Here is a 24320-nt window from a genome sequence, read left to right as displayed (position 1 = left end):
ACTACTGATGCTGGTACGTGAAGATACGTAATGTGTACTTCTCTTGTCTAAGCACACTTAAATATAAGATTGCATGAATCTGATAATGTCCAGTTCATATTGGACAGCTCTGCGCCCCATGGTCAAGTGTGTCCTCTCTACTGTACTCAATAGTATAGCAGAAATATAAGAAGTTATTTATTGTTGATATGGAAGGCAAGGCATTTCTCAAGAAATAGATTTGCACTGATGCTCTGCAGTGTTACTGAGGCTTTCCAGAAACACCACAGAACACGTTTACCACCCTGGATACTTCTAGCCTTATCCGATTTGATAGGCTGCAAGACCAAAGAGGCAAGTGGCTGGGGAGCCTGCCTGATGCAATATTCTCTCTTGCTCTGGAAGAGAAGCCTTAAAAGTAGAAGCCTGCTGGCAAAGAAAGCATCAGAAATTATTCCCAAGAACTATATATGCTGCCTCTAAAATGCAAAGTTACTAGCCTGGTGCTGGGTCTCTTCCTTCATGATGAGAAGCATGATTCCAGCTGTTTTTTGTTCGTTTTGTTTTTTCTTTCTTGTTTTTTTTCTTTTTTTTTTTTAACTTAAGAAGTATCCTAACCTTCAGCAGACTTTTGGACTCCCCAAACTTCACACCAATGTGGCTTGCTGGTCGGTAAGTCTGGTGTTTTTCCCATACCAGTTATTAATGGTTTTGTCCCTGCATCCACCATGTTCCCCACATCCTCTTACTATGATGCCATCGGGAGAGTGCACCAATATGAAGCTCTGCAGAACTTCAAGGAAACATGTGCTCAAACACTGTATCACCTCCGAGTTCTGACAATTAATTCAGCCTTGGGGTAAGACAGCCAATATGTACTACTGAGCATAAGTAGTGATGTTATTTAAAGTCACATGAAGGCAAACTGCTTTTGACCAACCCAACTGATATGGGCCAATAACTCCACATTCACATATCAATGTTACAGAGTGTATTGATCATCTTCAGTAAAGAGCCATTCAGCACAACAGCTATGATTAGAAATACTCATACCACTTGGTTATATTTATAATAATCCACCTTCATCTTATATAACTCTCCTGCATTTACTAAGCCCAAGAAAGGTAAAGGACATAGGATAGTACGCCAGTCACCAACTGTATCTTTCAAATCAAGGTCTGAGAAACCTCTTCTGTAAAGGGCCATATAACAAATATTTTAGGCTTTGTAGATCCTACGATTGCCATCAAAACTGCTCAACTCTGCAGTCATAAACATCATATAAACTAATAAGTGTTGCCATATTCCAATAAAAGTTTATTTCCAGAAAGAGGCAATGGACAAAATTTGGCTTACAGGGTATAGTTTGCCAAATTCTGCTTTAATTAAGTCTTTGATCAATTTCTGTGATTACTCTTGGGATTACTCATCAAAAATGAGTAGCTTCAGTTATTTTCATTTAGACTTATATATATATTGAGTTGAACAGTGTCCTCCCAAAATTTGCGTTCTCTTGGAACTGCAAAATGTGACCTTGTATGGATATTGTGCCTTCGTATGTCATGAGTAAAGTTAAGATGAAGTCATACTGGGTTAGGCGAGTCCTGATCCAAGACTTAAAAGAAGAAAAGTAGAAGCAGAGGTGCTCAGATAGACGGTCAAGTGATGGTGAGGGCAGAGTTTGGAACGTCAGGATCCACCAGAAGCTGGGGGAGAGGCACTCGAAGATTCCTCCTCAGAGCCACAGAAGGAACCAGACCTAGTGGCTCCCTGATTCCAGCCTCTATAACTGTGAAAGAGTAAATTTCTGTTGTTTTAAGCCACCCAGGTTGTGACCACTTGTTATGGGAAGCCCAGAAAATTGACAAATTGACTCATATTCCTGTCTTTATAGTTCTGAATAGAAGGGTGAGGGGCACAGAGCCAAGGTTCTTCTTACTGTTAAGTATATTTATCTTAATTGTACACTCAGGAAGGAGATACTGGATGATATCGGGCATCTGCACTCACAACTTGATTTAGAGCGCTGTTTATCTCTAGCCTCTGGGACTGCCCACCTGAGCCATGGGCTATGATGGTCCACCTGCATCAATGTCAGCTCATGCACCCTGCCCCTCAGTCCTGAAAAAGCCTAATTAATCTGTTTATTTAGGCATTGTTACCTTGGGAAAGAGACATGACCCTTTGTAGAAGGATAGAGAGAATATTTACTTCAAATAATTGCAATAACTATGTAGGCTCTTTCATCAAAAAAAAAAAAAAATGGGTGTCAATAGCCTATCCCTGAAAGATAGCTGGGTGTTGTGGTGAGCACTGGTAGTCCCAGCTACTGGGGAGGCTGAGCAAAAGGATCGCTTGAGCCCAAGAAGTTGAGGTTGCTGTGAACTATGACCCCACAACACTCTCTCTACCCAGGGTTAAAAAATAAAACTCTAAGTCAAAGAAAAAAAAATGGAGCGGAATGGAGATTCAGGTCCCTGCAGGGCTGAGGAATCCATTTCTTCAACAATCATGCAGAAAGGAATTGAAGTGCTGCAGCCCTTGACCTACAACTCACAGAGCTTCTGAAAACACACTTGTGCCTATGCATTACGCGGATGTGTCTGTGAAAACTACAAGCTATCCACAGGATGCTCTTTGAACCCAAGTGGTCAATGCCAGCGTATTTCAATTGGTACACAAAATAGTGTTGTTTGTTCAACATTGGCTTCCAAATGTTTGGTGGCAAAGGCAGAAATGATTAACTCAAAGTCTGGGAGAAGAGGGAAACTGTTCTGAAGGGGCTCTGTGGAACAATGATGGCCTTTATGACCCTGAGTGTGATGAGCAGGGCCTCTTTAAAGCCAAGCAGTGCAATGGCACTGCCACATGCCAGTGTGCGAACACTGCTGGGGTCAGAAGAACTGATAAGGGCACTGAAATAACCTGTTCCAAATGAGTGAGGACCTACTGGATCATCACTGAACTAAAACACAAAGCAAGAGAAAAACCTTATGATGTTCGAAGTTTGTAGATTGCACTTGAGGATATGCTCATGAAACTTTATCTGCTGGATTCCAAACATATCCAAAGTATTCTGTATGAGAATAATGTTATCACTATTGATTTAATACAAAATTATACTCAGAAAATGCAGGAAGATGTAGACATAGCTAATGTGGCTCACTATTTTGAAAAAGATCTTAAAAGTGAATCCTTGTTCCATCCTTCTAAGCAAACGGACTTGAAATTAGATGGGGAGCCACTGGATCTGGACCCTGGTCAAACTTTAATTTACTATGTTATTGAAAAAGCACCTGAATTTTCAATGCAGGATATAAAAGCTGGTGCTATTGCTATCATTGTAGTTGTGGCAGTAGCAATTATTGCTGGAATTGTTATGCTGGTTATTTCCAGAAAGAAGAGAGTGGCAAAGTATAAGAAGGCTGAGATAAAGGAGATGGGTGAGATGCATAGAGAATTCAATGCATAACTACTGTAATTTGAAGATGAACTACAAGAAGGGAAATTAGTAAACGGACTCAGATTCCAAATATATGCACATGGAACAAAGAGAAGATCTTTGAGGATTACTGTTTCGTTAGTTAACTTCATGTATTTGCGGTAGTGAAGTCTATGCTCAGAATGTAAGCAGCGTGAAATTGGCTTTACCAATCTAAAAATTTCACCACAAGTGTCTTATATGTGCAGCTCTAATAGAAAACCCAAACTTGGACTGCACAGTTAAAATTATTTATGCATAACATTGAAGAATATGCACTAGACATGCTTCTACGGTAGAGTTTGAATGACTACTATCTCATTTGTGATTTAAAGCTGCCTTTCTGTTTACTTTGAGTCTTGTACATATAAACATTTTTTATGAAGTGTGAAATAAAACATTTAAAACTGAAAAAAAATGGCTGTCTTTTTGTTTAAGAACTCTGCCTCTGACTTACATCTGAAAACTGATAGGAAGGAAAGGATTTCCTATGCAAAGGTAACATAAGCTTTATGATTATAATAGTTTGATTCTTTTGTGCCCTTTGAGCAAGATCTTAGTTTTCCACTATATCACCCACGTCAAGAACCATGCTCACTACTCATTCCCCTGGTATCAAGTACCCTGGTAGCAACTTAGTCCCCCCATCAGACCAACCTTGGCTCTCAATATTGGTTTATTCTTTCAAGCTTCTGGTTAGTATTCTAGCGAATAAATCTGCCAAAAAAATTATGCAAAAGAAATTTTCTGTTGATAAGTACTTGGCTATGTCCAGTTTTTGATTATTACAAATTGAGCTATTATAAACTTTCATGTAAATGCTTTTGTTTAGAAACATGCTTTTATTATTATTTTTCTTTGTGAGGAGAAATGCCTAGTAACAGGGTAGCTGGACTACTGTGCTTATCTATTAGACATTTTATGAAACAAGCAAAATATTTTACCAGAGTGGTTTCTGTCATTGAGATGCAAATAACTCAAAAGTAAAAAAAAAATCTAAAAAGGTGACCACAAATTATGCCTATAAAATTTGTTCAAAGTCATATTCAGCTTATTTATTTCTTGCTAGATGAGCGTTCATTGTTTATCTCTTTTAGGATCTTGTTACTCTTTAATTTGCTTAGCATATTCTAATAATGACTTTGAATAAGTTTTATAGGCATAATTTGTGGTCACCTTTTTAGATTACTTTTTCACTTTTGAGTTGTTTGCATCTTATTTTTTATGACAAGTGGATATTTTTGATAATATTTAATTGAAGGTGTTACATAATATTAATTATCAATTGTACAATTAATTATACTCAGTGGCTTAGATTGTACACATTTATTATCACACATTTCTGTGGGTTGGAAACTCACATGCAGTTTAACTAATTGCTTTTGCCTCAAAATCTGTCATAAAATAAAATCTGATAGTCAGGGTGTTATCTCTTCTTCACACTCAGCTGGTGGGTAACTCGCCTGGCTTGAGTAGTCTAAGTCCCTAGGTGGTTCGTGATGGGCAACTTGGTTCCTTGCCATGAGGTCTCTTACCAAAAGTGCTTGAATATCCTCTTGATGTGACAGCTGATTTCTCTCCCAGAGTGAGTGATTCAAAACAGAAAATGAACTCATCCCAGATAGAAATCACAGTTTTCTTGTAGTTAAATATTGGAAATCCATCCTTGTGCCACCTGCTGTATTCTATTCACTAGAAACCTGTCATTAAGTTCAAGCCACACCCAAGGAGAAGAAAATTAAGCTCTACTTTTTGGGTAAGTAGTAGATAAATGGTGAGCACAATTTTTAGACCACCACACATATTAATGGGAAACATTTTTTTCCCTGCTTTGTTATTCAGCTCTGTTTATTTGTGTGCCATGCTACATAATACTTACTATTTTTTATGGCATCAAAATGACCATTTAATTTAATTTCTGGCTTTCTTATCATATAAAAAGTGACCTCACAGAATATTGTCTCTCATCATTTCTCTTTATTATATTGCTGTATTATTTTAAACACAAAATGTTCAATTATTTGCTTTATTTTGAAATAACATGACACATCAGGTCTCCTGTTATAAAATACTAGTGGATATTTATAGGTATAATAATGGTATCAATGTGTTAGATAAAATGATATAAACTAAAAAGTTGAAGATATAAGAAGATAACTGTATATCTAATGAGATTATTAATTTCATAGAGAGCAAAAAGAGAAAACATCAAAATGAAGTTTAAAAATATCTAAGAAGGGCTGCTGAAGACTAGAAAAACATAAACATTTATAATCTCCTCATACATATGCTAAGTATGCATACATAAGCATGCATACATGTATATTTGTACACCTAGAGATTATCATGTAAAGAAACTGGTGAAAATCTACATCAATGTATTAGTGATGGCCATCTCCACTTAATGAAATTGTAAATAACAGGTGACTATTTATATCTGTATATCTTTTTCTATTGTTTCTCTAAAATTTTTATGCAGACCTTGTGAAGTAAAAATACTTTAGAGGTGAAAGAGAAATATTGTATTTTAATAACTGGACCACTAAAAGAACCTGGAGAGGAAGATCAGAAAGCCCAGCCCCATCGCAAAGTGTGCTCCTCAGAGGGCATGTAGGTGGTAGATAGGAGGTTGTGGTGGAGGCACCTAGTGCAGTCAGGTAATTCATCAGAGACGGAAGCTTTGTTAGTTGTACTTGAATTTGAGTTGCAAGATTTAGGTGCTCCATTCCTCTCACCTTCATTGCAAATTGAACACCAACATATGTAGTAATTCTATTTTGTTTTGCTTTTTTCCTTTATTACATTTTATTTTAATTTGAGCAGGTATTGCCCAAATTGCCTGCCTCATTTTCAGTATCTGTGCTGACCTTCATTCACATGTTTAGTAATGATTAGTGAAATGCAAAATGGTTAAACAGTTCTCCCAGCACCACTTATTGAATAGGAAATATTTTCCCCAGTGTATGTTTTTGTTTGCTTTGTCAAAGACCAGATGGCAACATGATGCTGGTTTTATCTCCAGATTTTCTGTTCTGTTCCATAGGTCTGACTCTCTATTTTTAGCTATTCCCATGCTGTTTTATCATTATACACTTGTACCCCAGCCTGAAACCTGGTAAAGTGATGCCTCCAGGTTTGTTCTTATTTTGTTTGTTTTTTATTTCATTTTATTTCATTTTATTTCTTTATGAAATCATAGCTTTGTACCTTAATGCAATCATGGGGTTGTTCTTATTTTGTAGAATTGCATTGGCTATTTCGGTTTTTTTACTGGTTCCGTACAAAATGTACAACCATTTTTTCAAGATCTACAGTGTATGGCATTGCTATTTTAATGCGAATTTCACTGAACCTGTAAATTTCTTTGGGTAATATAGACATTTTAACAGTGTTGATTATTCTGAGCCATGAACATGATCTGCTCTTCCACCTGTTAACAGCCTCTGCAATTTCTTTTCTAAGTATTGCATAGTTCTCTCCTTAAAGATCCTTCACATCCTTTGTTAAATATATTCTAAGAGATTTTATTTTCTATGATGCACCTGTGAAGAGATTGTGTGTATTTGATTTGATTCTCAGCTTGACTAATATAAACACATATGAAGGCTACTGATTTGTGTATATTGAGTTTATACCCTGAGATGTTGCTACATTTCTTTATCAATTGTAAATCGTAGAAATCTCATGGTTTTCTAAATACAAAATCATGTCATCAGCAAAGACCTATAGTTTGACCTCTTCTGTCCACATTTGGAAACTGATATCCTTCTCTTCTCTGATTGGATTGAGTAGAACTTCCAGCACTATTTTGATTAGTCCTGACAACAATGGACACCCTTTTCTGGTTCCTGTTCTTAATAGGAATACTTTCAATTTTTCCATATTCAATATGATGTTGGTTGTGGGTTCATCATAGATGGCTTCTATCAGTTTAAGAAATGCCCTCTCTATAATAATTTTCTTAAGTTTTCTTGTTAAAAAAAGATGCTAAACTGTCTAGTCTAAGTAAAAGACAAAAACAGGACCTGCATCTCTTGCCAATCACAAAAATCAACTCATGATGGATAAAAGATTTAAACTTCAGGCATGAAATTATAAAAATTCTAGAAGAAAATGTGCAAAGAATGCCTAATCATATCAGCCTAGGGAAAGAATGAAGAGGACCCCAAAGACATTTGCAACAACAAAAATAAATAAATGTTGTCTAATCAAGCTAAAAAGTTTCTGCACAGCTAACTATACAGAACAGCAGAAGATATTTGCATGCTACACAAGCAATAAAGGGCTAGTAGCAAGAATCTACAAAAAACTCTAGCAAATCAATAAGAAGAGATCAAACAACACCATTAAAAACTGGACAAGGAGAGGAGAGTGCAAGGAAAACACTTGAAGAAATAGGCCTGGGAGAATATTTTATGAGGAGGACCACCTGGGCAATTGAAGCAATTCCAAAAAATATATTACTGGAATCTGATCAGACTAAAACCTTCTGCACAGCCAAGAGCACAGTAAGTAAAGCAAACAGACAACCTTCAGAATGGGAGAAGATCTTTGTGAGTTATGCTTCTGACAAAAGTCTGATAACTAGAACCCACAGAGAACTCAAACTAATCAATAAGATAAGAACAAATAACCCAGTTTCTATGTGGACAAGAGACTTGGACAAAAACTTCTCTGATGAAGACAGGTGCATCGTCTACAAACATACGAACTCCTGTAAGATCAGCCCACATAACAAAGTCCTAAACTACACATGTTAGCATGGATGCAGAGAGAAGGGAACATTTCTACACTGCTGGTGAGAATGCAAGCTAGTCTGGCCTTTTTGTAAAGAAGTTTGGAAAATAGTCAAGGAACTACAATTAGACCTACCATTCAATCCTGCAATTCCTTTAACTAGGTATATACACAGATGACCAAAAATTATTTTACAACAAAGACATTTGCACAAGAATGTTTACTGCAGCCCAATTCACAATTGGCAAGACATGGAAACAGCCCAAGTGATTATAGACCCATGAGTGGATTAACAAATTATGGTATATATACAACATGGAATACTATGCAGCCATAAAAAAGATGTAGACTTCACATCTTTTATGTTTACCTAGATGGAGCTGGATCATATTCTTCTTAGTAAGGTATCTCAAGAATGGAAAAAATGTATCCAATGTACTCAATACTACTACGAAATCAATATATAATCACCTGCACATTCATACAAATGGTAAAACATAACTATACTCCACAAAGGGAAGAGGAGGGGGGGTGGAGGGGGAAGGCTGGGAGAAGAGAGGGTATTTGGGAGGACCTCACCTAATGTGCACGATGCAATGGTACATTTCAAAACTATTAAGAAAAGAGTATAATTGTCTTACCACAACTAATTAAGTGAGGTAGAGGATGTGTTAATCAGTTTGATGTAAGCATTTTATATTGTATATCAAATCAGTACATTGCACTTGATAAATGCATCAAGGTACACAATTATGATTTAATAAAGAAAAAAAGGAAAAAAATAAAAACTGGACAAAGGACAAAAACGGGAACTTTTCTCATAAGGATAGACTATTAGCCAACAAGCCATGAAAAAACAGTCCTTGTCCATAATAACCAGAGAAGTACAAATCAAGGCCACTTTAGATGTTACCTGATCCTAGCTAGAATAGCCTGCACCAAAGCAACAGATGCTGGTGTGGGTATAGAGAGAAAGGAACACTCATACACCATTGGTAGAACTGCAAACCAGTACAGCCACTATGGAGAGATGTATGGAAATTCCCAGAACTAAAAGTAGACCTACCATTTGATCCTGCAACCCCATTACAAAGTATTTACCCAAAAGAAAAATAAACATTTTATCATAAAGACATTTGCACTCAAATGTTTATAGTGACAAATCATAATTGCAAAGATGTGAAAACAATCCAAATGAATTGATTAAAAAATTATAGTAGATGTATATGATGGAATACTGTATAAAACATGGCGATTTACAATCTGAATGGAATTGGAGAACATTATCCTAAGCAAAGTATCACATGTACTCAGTACTGTATTGGAACTACTAAATTAGAGATTACATGCTCACAGGAGAGAAAACCTCAATTAAATTGAGTGGGGGCACTCTGGGAAGCTGAGGCAGATGGATTGCTTGAACTCAGGAGTTCAAGATGAGCCTGAGCAAAAGCAAAACCCCATGTCTAAAAAGCAAAAGCCAGGTGTTGTGGTGGGCTCCTGTAGTCCTGGCTACTTGAGAAGCTAAGGCAGGAGAATTGATTAAGTACAAGAGTTTGAGGTTGCTGTGAGCTATGATACCAGCACACTCTACCAAGAGCGACAAATGACAAAGTGAGACTCTGTCTCAAAAAAAAAGTGAAGGTAAGGGAAGAAAGCGTTGGGTAAATTCTCCCCCAGTGGGTACAGTGCATGGGACTACTGCATGCTTCCAGGGTGAAGGAGACGATTGCAACTTGGATTTTAACATTACCGAAGCCAAAGCCAACTCTGAAACTATGTGACCTAATCATATGTATCCCCATATTAATCTGAAATTATTGATAATTTGCTTATTTTCCAAATCACTTTTAAACCTTGGCTGTCATCCTGCTACAACCCAGCAGTCTCTTTCTGTTCTTTGGAAGTTGAAGGCCTACATTTGTTTAAGGACCACTATACATTTTCTCTTATAGAAAGAGCTTCTTATCTTACTCCAATACAAAATGTCCATATTCACTCTGATTTCATTCAACTTTTTTAATGCAATGTACCAAACTGTCTCATTTGGGAAGGTGACTGAAAACAAAAAACATGGAAAAAGAAACAAGCCTCTTGGGATAGAGACCAATGTGAGCGGGTCAGCATTTGTCCAACCTCAATTGCTGCTGTGACTCATATTGTTTTTATTCCTCATCTTTTGAATCCCTTTCCCTATACTGCAACCTAGGCCAGTATACTCTATGGCATTTTTTTCCCTTGAGGAACTTACGTTGCAGCCCTAGATCTTAGAAAAGACTTTCCTAGGCACAGAAAAACTTGGAACATAAAAAAATAAATGTAGTAAAAGTGTATCATGAGTAACACCAAGGCTTCCCACACCTTAGATTAGATGTAAGTCCTCATGGTTTCTGATATGCTAGAAAGATGGACCTTAGTCCTGCCCCCAGTATAGGCCTATTCCGGAGGACTGGGACAACCCTTATCCACCAGGAGAAGGTTGGGGCCCCATGCTCTGTAAGACCCAGAGAGCTTGAATAAACTCTAGACTGGAAAGGCTGGAGATAGGCTGTATATAGGCTAATGGGTCTGATGCAGCCTCCCAATTATTTTGTGGTCCAAAAATAGTAGGATAAAATTTTCTGCCTAAACATGGCAATGTGGTAAATGATCAGAAACAAGGAACCTGTGGAGGACTTGGGGGTAGGGACGGCACATGGAAGTAAGACTTGTGCATGCTAAGAGGTGAGAAACATTCAGAACTTTGCAGATCTCAGCATCAGTGAGACAGATAAGTGATCCAGAGGAGCCTCTGCCACAGTTTGTTGGCACCATGCTAACTTCCTTGAACTCAGTGGCAAGACATTGAATTTTATCATGCAGCTGAAGGGGAGATTTAAAGAGACATTAAATTGAACTCAAGATACTCAACTTCTCCCAGTGAGATTGTGGGCTGAAGTTTCTTTGGCTATACAATATGCTTGTTTCATTTAGTATGGTAAGGAGAAGCCATTTAAGGTTTATCTGAGTTTAAGGAAAATTAATCTGGAAAGAGTCAAGCAATGAACAAATGACTAGGCAGACATTAGTAAAATGTTCAAGCATGGCAGGCAGCTAGGAGAGAGATGTGGTAATGCAGCCTGAGGAAGGAGGAGGTCTGAGATTACTCATCAGAGAGTCTAAGCCCAGATGAGAGAAACATTTTTTACCTTGTATTGTGATTCAATCTGCAGGTTTTTCATATGTAAAATTAATTTTAAAAACCCAGCAATTTCTGGGTGGTGCCTGTGGCTCAGTGAGCAGTGCACCGGCCCCATATACCCAGGTTGGTGGGTTAGAACCCAGCCCCAGCCAAAATGCAACAACAAAAAAATATAGCTGGGCATTGTGGTGGGTGCCTGTAGTCCCAGCTCCTCAAGAGGCTGAGGCAAGAGAATCACCTAAGCCCAGGAGTTAGAGGTTGCTGTGAGCTGTGATGCTACGGCACTCTAGCAAGGATGACAAAGTGAGACTCTGTCTCTAAAAATATAATAATAAACTAAATTTAAAGAAATTAAAAAAAAAAACCAGCAATTTCTAATGACACATCATTATATTGGAATCTAGACCAGTATTTTTCCAACTATGGCTGGACCAGCAGCATTAGCACCTACTTGCAACTTGTTAGAATGAAAATTCAGACCCTCTGAATCAGGAACTCAAAATGGAGTCCAACACTGTTTTATAATAAGCTGTGCAAGTGATTCTGATACACATAAAAATTGACAACTGTTGGTCCAGGTAAAGAAAACTAATTTCTAGCAGTTACTATGAGAAGGATGAAAATTGCTATGCAGCCTTAAAAAAAGATGGAGCCTTTACCTCTTTTATGTTTGTATGGAGGGACCTGGAACATATTCTCCTGAGTAAAGTTTCTCAGGAATGAAGGAAAAAGTATCCAATGTACGCAGTACTTCTATGAAACCTACTTATATTTACCCATGCTTTCTTATGAAAGATAGAACACAACTATAGCCCAGGATGAAGGAGAGAAATGGAGTGGGAAGGAAGGGGAGGGGTGAGATTTTACAGAGGGAGGGTAAAAGGCAGGATCACACCTATGGACCATATGACTAGGGTACAAGTCAAATCTGTGAAGTGTAGAACATAGATGTTTTGGAATAATAATCAAGTAAATGAGGTGAAAGCTACGTTGATTAGTTTAATGTAACCACATCAGATTGTATAAAAAAAAAAACAGCACATTGTACCCCACATATGCATGAATGTATTTATGATCTATGTATATTTGACTTAATAAAAAGAAAAGAAAACTTCCAGTAACTAAATTATCTTAAAGAATAACAAGGCATTAAGATTGTGTGTCCATTGAACTAAATATCAATCACTTTGCTTTAGTATTTTCTTTGGATTATAACCATATTTGTTTCTCATCTTTCACTAAATTCTGTGATAATGAAGTTATGAGATCAGTGGTGAAAAGCTTAGCTAAGAAGCAATCTTATTATTTTCCTTCTTTTAAATGCTTTGAACATTTGGAGTAAGTCAGGCTCCTTTCACATTGACATAATATATGAAAGGCCCAGGTGGATGGAGAGCTCTGTCTTAGACGAGTACTTTGGAAAATGGATGCCTCAAATTTAATGCAATATTGCTCAAAGACAGAATTGCTTATCCCAGTGTGCACACACACCGTGAGTATTTATTCATGGAGAAACTGAAGGGATTATTTTATTTGCTTTTATAAATGCTAATCTCAAACTAACTACAATTAAAGTGTAGCAGTACATGGCAATAAGACAAGAAAAAATAAAGTGGAGTTTGTTACTTTTGAAAATGTTTTCATATTTTACATTTTAATTTAAAAGTCATAGATTTCTTATGTTTGAAACATTTTCATTATAAGGAAATACACTGATTGATAGTCCTTCTTTATTTCTAGAATTCCAACCTAAAACCTACATCCAGTGTGTTTTTTTCCTGATGTCCTTACCCTCTTATACTTGGAATTGATACTTGAGAGTTGAGCTTATAGAATGAAAATAATAAACATAATATAAAAATTTTAGAAGTAGAAAAAGAGGAGATGGTAACTTTTGAGGAATATTTTAGGCTCTAGAGATATTGTTTACATTCATTTATTATAGTATTAAACTGTCCCAAAATTATTATCCCATTTCACAGCTTAAAAAATTGAATCACCAAAACTTTAGGTGTTGTGTCAGTGGTCTTCTAACAAACAGAAGATCTAAGAACTGGAATCCATGCTGTAGACCATTCAACTGTCCTTGCTCCCAGGAGGTGAGAATGCCATGCTGATGATCATTTAAAATCTACGTGGAGAAATAAAAGAAATTCATATCTCAGGAATTACTGTAAAATTTAGCATAGCCAAAAATAAAATAAAATTTGACAAGCCTGAAAGAATGAGTAGATCTCATAAAATTAATACGAATTTTGTTTATGACAAACTTCTAAATAGCAGCAACAGATGCTAAGAGGCATTATAATAGGATGTTTAAAATACTAACGGTAAAGATAGGAGTCATAATTTTATATCTGTAAAAATATATTTCAAACATGCCATAACAAAGATATACTCAGTCATTTAAGAAGAAAAAAGCTATATCAGGAGATATTCCAAATAGAAATAATCAAAGCTCATGAAGTTTATGGTTGTCTAAGACTATTAAATTTATAACAAAGGAAAAACATATGAAGTATCACCAGAAATTATATTGGCAAATACCTAGAAGTAACCTGTCTGCTCACATAGTTTTGATGCTGAGTTTGGGGAGAATGGCAGCCAGGAGTCAGAGCAGCCTGCTGAAACACTAAGGAAAGATATAGGCATGAATTTATTGAAGAAATCAGTAGAAGTAAGTGAACTTCGGCCTGAGCCATAAGCAACCAGAAAAATAATATGAATAGAACACACATAATTTGTTAACTAGCAAGAAAAAGAATTTGCTAAATAGACACAGTCAAGAAACAAGTTGGATCCACCTAGGATATGCTGGTCTGTTAGATTTCATTGACAGTATTCAGGCCAATTGACAAAGACCAAAACAACCAGGTGCATTTTCTGCTGTAACTGTAGGATGGGAGTCCTGGCTGTTCCCAGGGTCCTGGATGTTGTTGCTCGGCTCTGTATGAGCTCAGTTCACAGGGTCCGATCACGCTTCATCAGTAATGAAAGCTTCAGCCGTTACATCTACAGCCTGCCTCTGAGAAGGAAAAGGAGACAGAAAACATACATAGTTGCCAGAAATCTTTTAAGGAACGATTCTAGAAACTACTATTATATGTATCACTTCCTCTTAATTCCCCTGGGCAGACTTAAATACATGGTCACATCTAGTTTTGAGGGAAATTAATTCTGGTGGCCTTATTCTTGGTAAAAGTCAGAACTTTTGTTACCAAGGAACAAGAAGGAAATTAACACTGGAAGATTTTAATTTCTGCTACAAATTTACCAAATAGTTGTAATTACCCTCCTTTTACGAGAAAAAGGACATAAAACTTAGAAAGAAAAGTTATTTCCCAAGATCATACAACTTATATTAATAAGTGGTATACATAAAAGCAGTTCAATAAATGCCTTCCTCTAAAGTTCATACTCTTTCCAAGAAGTTACACTAAACTGTAGGATTCTACTTTTGGAATTATCTAGCCATGGCTAGTGTCAGACCTCCTGGATGGAATGTCAACTGTTAGACCTCCTGGATGGAATGTCAACTCGTCCTTTAAAGCTCTGTGGCCATGTGAAATTTTCTTACCCATGTTAGGCCTCAGCCTCCTCATCCATATAATCTGATTCTCTTCCCAGTAGAGAAAGTGAGAAACAATTGAGTGTCTAACCTAAGCAGAAGAGAATTAGGATACTTGAGGTACCTAGGAAATTTTCTTAGATGCTAGATGTGAATACCAGTGGGATGAGGGAGAGGGACAGATATGGATAGAGTCCAGGCTTGGGGCTTGGTTAGGGATGGGAGATTGGACCAGGAATGTGAGATGAATTATTCAAGTTCATGAGACAGAATGCAGTTCACTTTGGTGCTTGTTGGTTTTAAAGAATCCCAGGGTGTTTGCCCAGTAAATGCTCATACATGGGCCTGATTCTCATGGTCTGGACTAACATTGGGAAGCAACAGAGTAAAGCTGATAACTGCAGACGCTCCTGTAGCTGAGAGAATGGGAGTGATAAGGACCCAGACTGGCACTGAGGGTGAGGACCACACTGAGAAGTGGCAGCAAGGGAACACGGCAGAGAAAGTGAGCAAGCATTAGAATCCTGCCTCCAGCACCAGGGTGTGTCCCTGGGATGCTACTAACTTAAGCAGAGCCTTGGTATCCCAATTTGAAATAAGCAGAGTGCACCTCCAGGGCTTGTTGTAAGGCTCAAACAAGACTAGGCACAGGAAGCACTCGGTATATGGCCTGGAACCTTGTTAGGGCAGAGCTGACAGGCAACGATTGTCAGAGGGCAAAATCGTTGGGAGAGAATAATATCCCAGAATCCAAGGGAGGAGGACTGTTTTTGAGACTGAGTCTCACTCTGTCCTGCTCTGGGTAAAGTACAGTGGCATCATCATAGCTCACAGCAACCTCAAACTCAGACTCACACCATCAGGAGGTGGACTCTTTAAGAAAGAAATGAAGATCAAGAGTCATAAATAAAATAACAGGCTAAGCATGCTATTTTAGTTTGTTAAATAAACTTCTTAAATGCAACTGGGAAGCAACTTTTCATTGTGTTAGTGGTGCTATAAGGCGAATGGGTGATAAGTGGTATCAGAAGATGGCAAACTGATCATCAATCATCTAAGCTATAAAGGAAATGAGATAGAGGTCAACTGGTGTAAAATCTGGAATCCTTCCCAGGTTTTTTCTATTGCCTGTGCATCTGTTTTGTGCATTATTCATGTGTTTTGACTGTATGCATGTCCAGACAGAGAAGAGTCAGCAGAAAAAGTAAGACTAAAGATATTCATGATGATAAACGACAATGTGGAGGCAGATAGTTCTCTGGCTGGAGGAACTGATGCAGATACAGATTTTTACATGACTTTGGATATACATGCACGCGAAAGATATGGATATCAATGCAAATATACACCTCTGTGAATAAAACAGCTAGCAGAGATTCTCAGATAACAAGATAAGTAACAAGTACTTCAGAAGTATAATTGGATCAGATATATAAGAAGCTTAAAGTGGTTTTTTAGAAAAATTGAGCAATTGGAAAGTGTTTCCTAGGATACTTATTAAAGTAATTAGTGATTAAAATGTAAATCTCAAATTGCCTCTGGCTTAGATAGAACATAGATTGAAAGATAGTTACTCTTAAATAGTAATTTCAGAAGGCATCAAGTTTGAAAAAACAAAACTATAACTGAGCATTGTTATATTGTACTATGACCAAACCATCTGCTGAAAATATATATTACTATTCATACACACCAATGAGCTGAGTCCAGAGTTTCATCTTTAAGCAAGCTGTTTGGAAATCAGATACAATTATCCCATTTAAATGTAAGGAATATCTAGATATATATGTTTGATAAATGAATAAATGAAAAATAAATGTAAATTCAGAGAAAAAGTAATAGTTTAATATGATTGAGTTGCAGCAGGCAACGGTTAGCACTGTAGCAATTGAAGAATATTTCCTTGAGCACATACAATGGACATTCCAAGAATGAATTTTGACTCAAGAAGTGGAAATCTCAAGATTTTCCAGATGTACACTGACCGTATTTGATTGTTAATTCCAGTTATGCCTATGGTACATATCTGTGCTGGTATTAGCACAGGTCCATTCTTAACTGGACAGTCATTTTCTAAGCTAATGATGGAAAAAGAGGATTTCTGAACCTTCAGGACCTGTATGATGAAAATAAGCGGGAGGGAAGTCCTGAGCAGGTCCCAGGGAGGAGCCTGTGAGATGGTGACTTCAGAGGCTTATCCCAAGGATACTGGGATTGCTCCCTCTCAAGTTCTTTCACTTAATTATAAGGTCAAAGTCCTTTCTTGTCATGGAAAGTAAATGTCCCCAGATTTGGAAATTAACACTTGGCCGTCTTTGAGGGTGGGACGGTCATTATTCTGCCAACCATAGTACTTTACTTACAGCATCATTCTTCAGGACAACTATAATTCACGATCAAGAAGATCCAGTCACACCTTTTGTGTGTGAAATTTATAATTTGCAGAGATGGGACTCCAGGCCTGTGTCTTTCCTTTAAACTCTGAGACCTCTAGTCACAGTCTCTGGGGCTGTTTAAGAGTATCAGATTAATCTAACAACAAAGGAAGAAAACTACATATAATAAGTCACCCTTCTAGCCGGCAGAATAGTTTGGATTGGCCAAACAGGAAGAAAAAAAAGAAGAGTTATCGAATGAGTCATTATAAAGAAATAATACTCCATTTTCTGAAAACCAAACTAAACAAAAACAAGTCAAGAAGGCAAGCCTTCTTGGGAAGAAGGCTTGGGAAGAAGTTCTGTTTTTAAAGTAAATTCTTTAGTTCAAATTGATTCACACACATTTCTCAGTGTAGTTAATACTAGTCTTAAACCATGTAGTTCCCTGGTACCATTTTTCTCAGTATTAAGGGCACTGATCTAACTCAGTTCACTTTATTTTATTTTGAGAACAGTTTTCTATAGCTCTGTACTATTGAATTCCCGAGTACAAATGGTGTGTGTGTTAAAATTTATTTTCCTCTGTCAAATTGGACTGAATCTCATTATGGAAGAACCGCTTCTGTGGAAACCGTCTCTATAATCCTGGATAACCTGTGCTCCTTGGAGATGCCCAGGCTAAATTGGTGGCAAATGAATGCAGAAAATATTCTCACACCGTGTTTCTTCATTTGAAAATCTGCCAAAAGGTTTTCATTTAGATCATACACAATCGTAAACAAATGCTACCCAGAAAAATCAATTCCAGACCCATATGAATAAAACAAAAAACTTTCGGAAAAGAATACATATACTTTCAAATACTTGGAGAATCTAAACAATTGCATCACGTTCTTTTATCTACATAAATGCCATTTTCATTGAATTTCTAAATACTTTGACCTTTCTCTTCCCATAACATCAGTGGGGTCTATCTGCTCCATCCCATGTCACCCTTTGGTTGAAATTCATGTTTATCTAATCAAACTGATGAGACACCTGTTCCTTTCAACTGGTTAAGAAATATAATTCTCATATTGATATTATAGTAATTATTCAATATTAACAGAAAAGACTATATGATGCACAGTTCTATTTATATGAAGTTCTACAAAAGATTAAAAAAAATGATAAATCTTTTCAGTCTTTGTCAGTGGCCAGGGCATGGCAAGTGAGAGGAATTGCAAAAATATATCAGGAAACTTTTTGGAAAGGTGTTTTTGAATTATTGTGCATTCTGAATGTGGTGGTGGTTGCATTATTCTGTGCATTTTAAATTGCTAAATTTTTTTTTTATGTGACTGGTAAGAAAGCAGACGAGTGAAATAAGCAAATGGTCTATCAATTTTAGAATGTCCACATGGTCAGCAGTCAGCACTGGGCAGCCTGGTCTGGCCTCCCACAGGGCAGCCCAACAAGGTTACAGTTCTCTGCCAAACAGCCTGAGTCTTGAACCAGAGCATGAATGCAAAGCACATTTTTAATATCCAAGCTAGAAAATAAAACTAGGGTATGAGTGAATTAAAAGTGACTAAAGATGAGTAACAAAATGATTTGGATATAGCATAGGCTATCTAAGCCACAGATGAGGTACCACAAATACATTTCTTATGGATACTCTAGTTGCTAGTCAGCAAGACACTGGGATTAAGACTGCTAGTTCACACTCCACCTGGAACCAAAATTTGCCCAGGTCCAGGGCTTACTTAAGTCTTCAGGCAAGCTGAGGAACACCAGCACGGAGAAATTAACTGCAGTTAACTTTTCTGATATGCGTTACTCCACACCTGTATATCACCTGGATAGCTCTCAGGTTTTCATTTTACCCAGCCTTTACTGAGAGGCATAGAAAAGGTGTGAAGTGGAGAGGAATTTGAGAAGGTGCGATCCTGCTCTCATTGTCTCTGCTCCTCTGTCTTACTGTTCAGAGCAAGATCTCTGTGAAAATATAAGCTTCTGTTCTGTGGCTTCCTGTCTCCTCTGCCAGTTAGTGGTGTTGGTAAGGGCGTCCTTTAGATAGGTCTCCCTATAGTAGCGATGATAGGGACACTGGCATAGGCACGATTGAGAGGTAATGAAGGGGGCCCTTTGGTTGAACGGTTCAGTTTTCTCTGAGGAAGTGATTGTTGTCTTTATTATTCATTTATTAGAGAATTGGCCACAAGTCTCTGGCAAGAGGCATTTTAGGCAGAAGCGTCAGAAGTGCACAGAGACTGGAACAGGGACAAACGTGAAAGGCTGACAGATCGGACAGGAGGGACTGTTGGAGCAGCGAGTCTACAGAATGGGTCAGGGAGAGAGCTTGGGAGCAGACGGGACCAACCAGGCAGCCTTGGAGTCCATGGCCAAGGACATGGAGATATCACATCTACAACACGGCCTCACTGGAATATTTCAGGTAGATAAGTGAGTTTTTTTGTTTCATGTTTTAAAAGGTAACTTTAGTTATTTAAAAATAAACCATAAATGACCAAGAGTAGAAACACGTAGATCAATTTGAAGCCCATGGAAACATCTAGTTAAGGGTGATATGCTGGGGATGTGGGGGGGGAGCAGCAGTGAATTCCAGGAAGATGCTCAGATGTGGGATACAGACCAGACTGGGCTCCATCAGGGTAGGATGGTCATAGAGACTTTTTGAAGGAAGACAGACTAATGTCCAATAAACATGAAAAAATGTTCAACATCTTTAATCATGAGGGAAATGCAAATCAAAGCCATCTTGAGGTATCAACTAACCCCAGGGAGAGTACTTTTATTAAAAAAATCCCCAAACAACAGATGTTGGTATGGATGCAGAGAGAAGGGAACACTTATTCATTATTGCTGGGGCTGCAAACTAGCACAGCCTCTATGGAAAATAGTACGGAGATTCCCCAAAGAACTAAAAGCAGTCCTATCATTTGATCCAGCAATCCCACTACTGGGTATTTACCCAAAAGAAAAAAAGCCATTTTTTCAAAAGCCTCACGTACTTTAATGTTTATAGCAGCACAATTCACAATTACAGATATGTGGAAATACCCATGTGCCCATCAGCACATGAATGGATTAATGAATTGGGGTATATGTTTACCATGGAATACTATTCAGCCATATAAAAAAATGATGAACTCATACCATTTCTAACAACCTGGAGGGAACTGGAGGCCATTCTGCTAAGTGAAGTTTGTTTCATAAAAAAGAGGACACAAACCTCACAGGTGCTAACTATGAGATGGTAACTAACTGGTCATCATCCAGCTTGGGGTAAAACTCAAGGAAAAGCAAGAGGCTGGGAGGGGATGGAGGGGGGAGGGGGGTAAATTCCCACCTAACGGGCACACTCAAATGAAACAACAGCAATTCATGAAACCTAAACATTTCCCCATCATAGACTTAAATTAAGGAAAAATAATTGGGGATGCATTTCCTGTAGGACTGGCACACTAGTTAAGTGATGAGAGGCTGCAGAACTGAGCAGTGTGTCCTTGTCAAAGGAAGGTCCACTCACTCAAGGACATTGCAGAAAAGGAAGGTCTACTCACTCAAGGACACTTCAGAAGAAGGTCCACTCACTCAAGGACACCTCAGAAGAGGAAGGTCCACTAACTCAAAGACACCTCAGAAGAGGAAGGTCCACTCACTCAAGGACACCTCAGAAGAGGACGTTCCACTCACTCAAGGACACCTCAGAAGAGGAAGGTCCACACACTCAAGGACACCGCAGACCCTCTCTTCAGAACAACTGTTCCCCCTCCCAGGACAGAACCCTTCAGCCCTCCAGCCATTCCACCACATCACTCTTCTCGCCCCTCGGGTGGGGCGTGCTTTGTTTTGCTTTTGGTTACTTACATGTATACTTAAATTTTCTCTAACAGCAAAAACCATGTTTTGTTCACTACTCAAATCTTCCATTTCCTCATTTTGGGGTCTTTTGCAATTCTCTTCATGTGGAATGCAACATTGAGATCTCCATGAGTTCACACAGTAACTACCAAACCGTGTTATCATTTAAGTCACAATGATTCCCAGAAGCAGTTGTTCAAGATGTATCTATTACTTATTATTCAACCGTTGTTTCCAGGCAGTGTATTAGACCTTACTTGCAATATATTTTCAGGCAGTGGTAATGGAAAGAACACTGACTAGAATCCTAAGGCCCTCATAGTTGACTTTCCTGTACATAAAGTGGAGCTCCTGAAAACTCACCAGAGAACTGTGGTAAACACTGAATACATTATTGTAAATAAAATATCCATTGAATTCCAAAGTCACATAAATTTTAAGGATTATTGCAGATAACCATAAAAAATCTAATTGTGCCCATACATCTCTCTCTTAATTTTTTTATTCATTCATTCATTCACTTATTTAAAAAATTAAGTACTTAGTATGGGCCCAAATCTGTATCTTTCATCCTTGTCCCTGTTCTGTTGCAACCTGTGGCCTCAGGAAAGTTACCTAACCTTTCTGTGCTTTTCTGTCCTCATCTCTAAACTGGGTATTTATTGGTACCTACCTCGTCATATTGCTGTGAGGATTGAAAGAGTTATTAAATATAAAAAACATAAACAGTATGTGGCATGTTACATACGTGTTTGTGATAATTACTCACATCATTATGATTGGATAATGTGCTTTGTGCATAAATACTTGAGGCGCTCAAAAAGCAAGAGAAAATTAATTGAAGACACCACATGGTCCTCTTCCTTAAGTGGATAACTTTGGAAAAATTTATTCTGAACATATTAAGAACAACATAATTGTACTTAGGGCAATTTCAAGGCAAGATCCAACCATTATAAACTTAAAACTTGAAGTTCTACTGGCAGTGAGTTGTATCTACTTGCTTATTTATTTCACTGTGGATTCTTTAGCCTGGAAAAACTCACTATGTAGTTCAAAATGATAGTAGGCTAGTTTGTATTCAAAACCCTGGCGTTGAGAAATTTGCCTTCACAAGTTGAAAATACAAATTAATTATTAACAGAACACTTAGTATGGGGAAGTAAATTTTTCATAAAAATTTCAGTAATTACTGAGTCTGATTCATTGGGATATTGCTTATAATTAAGCTTATTTTACAAAGGCGAGCTGTGTTCCCCCTGGGGCTCACACACTTGCACTTCCAAATGTGTCACTTCCACTGTTTATTGAATGAGCAAAATAGCAGCTTATCAAAGACAGAGTGAACCTTACAAACCTATAATATTTTCCAGGCTGTACAGTAATTGCCACGATTCTCTGTGCAGATGGGCAGGTGACCTCATTGATCTCTTGAATTTTTAACAGGATAAAAAAAGACAGACATTTTCAAGTCCTCTACTGCAAGTAACTTCAAATAATTGTACACCACTTATATTTATTTGATATTAACCAATCAGTTCCCATCATTGCATACTCTTTTACTGTTAAATGCAAGTTAATGAATCTATTATTCTTAGTAGAAAGGGAAAAAATAATAGAAAAAATTTCTTGCAGCTTGCTAATTAGAAACAAGCCAATAATGAGGCCTTATCTGCAATATTCTTCAACATAAAAATGACCTTGAAGAAAATGTGTTACTGAAGCAAGACTGTGTTAGTGCTCTGATTTTCAGCAGTCGTGGGTAGCACTGCCTCTTCCCTCCAGCGTGGAAGTCTGAGTATAAATACTCTGTGGGGTGAGGGGCACTGTTAGTGTTGTTACAACACAGTAATTCTCAGGCACTCTTTCATTTGGGTGGTATCACTGAATAGAAACACGGCAGGTCACAGATTTTGCCTTCAGTGCAGCTGAGGGTCAGATAATTCATAGTAAAATGATGGCTTTTTTATGACTCTACTTACAACTTTGAGACAATTCTTTAACCCTTTTGTCTGCTCTAGTAAATTGCAAGATGAAAAGAAATGTCAAAGTATTTCATAGACTGATGGTGATAGTTACATTGTAGGAAAAGCTGGGCACATGACAGTGCTAAGGCCCCTTTCACTGCAGAAATACGTGCCAGAAGCTATTCTAAACCTTTCAATATTTTAAGCCTCACAATAACAGAATGAGAGAGGTAAATGCCATTTGCCCCGCCAGAATGCATTTCTCCCTTCCTTCATTTCTTAAACAATCTGACCTTGTTCCGATTCCTCCTTTTGTGTCAAAGAAGACAATCGCATCCTAGTTCCAGGTACAGAGGAGGGTTCCTGAAAGCAGCTGTGGTCGCCCTACTGTCTTACCGATGACAGGCTTAGGATGAGACCTGGTAGGTAGGAGTCAAGTCCTCTACCGGTGGAGATTTGCAGGGTCCTTCTAAGAAACAATCCTTTGCTCCTCAGGAGGTGTGGATGCCCCAGCACATGGGTGTGCATGTGGTTACAAGGATAGCTGTCTTCCCGGGTCTGAGGTTAATGACCACACAGAGGGCCAGAGCCGAGGGAATAGCACAGACCTGGAGACAGACCTCTCATTACCTGCCTGGAGCCTGCCTTCCCCCAGGCTTTGTGTTATGAGGAAGGCATTTTGTCATTGATTGAGACAATGTGAGCAGTTGAAATATCACTCCTGAAAATCTGTTTCTCTACATGAAAAGATTGAGCTATGGACAAGTTACATAATTTACCTAATTTCTCACAGCCAGCACAGGAATCCAGATTGCACTGTTAGGCCTATGTTCTTAAGTCCCACCTGTGGCCGCCTTCCAGGTACTAAGTTTCTCTACCGTGAAGGGTTGTCTTTATCTTCACCACTATCTGAATCTTCACCAGCTGCACTTTCTAGTATTTCCTTCTCCTCCAGTACTTGACTCATTTTCTCTACATGTGGCTGGCTCTCCTTCACCACGGCAGGCCCCACTTACCTCTCCTTCACCACGGCAGGCCCCACTTACCTCTCCTTCACCACGGCAGGCCCCACTTACCTCTCCTTCACCACCGCAGGCCCCACTTACCTCTCCTTCACCACCGCAGGCCCCACTTACCTCTCCTTCACCACGGCAGGTCCCAC

At 38.1% G+C, this 24320-nt stretch overlaps 1 pseudogene; it reads left to right on the top strand.

The window, feature by feature from the left end:
- The first annotated feature begins 2556 nt into the window (after positions 1-2556).
- Positions 2557-3451, top strand: LOC100952967 (annotated as a pseudogene).
- The last annotated feature ends 20869 nt before the right edge of the window (positions 3452-24320 follow it).

Source organism: Otolemur garnettii, unplaced genomic scaffold, assembly GCF_000181295.1.
Source record: "Otolemur garnettii isolate 467f Iridium unplaced genomic scaffold, OtoGar3 scaffold00123, whole genome shotgun sequence".
Taxonomy (NCBI): domain Eukaryota; kingdom Metazoa; phylum Chordata; class Mammalia; order Primates; family Galagidae; genus Otolemur; species Otolemur garnettii.
This window is presented reverse-complemented; position numbering and strand designations above follow the sequence as displayed.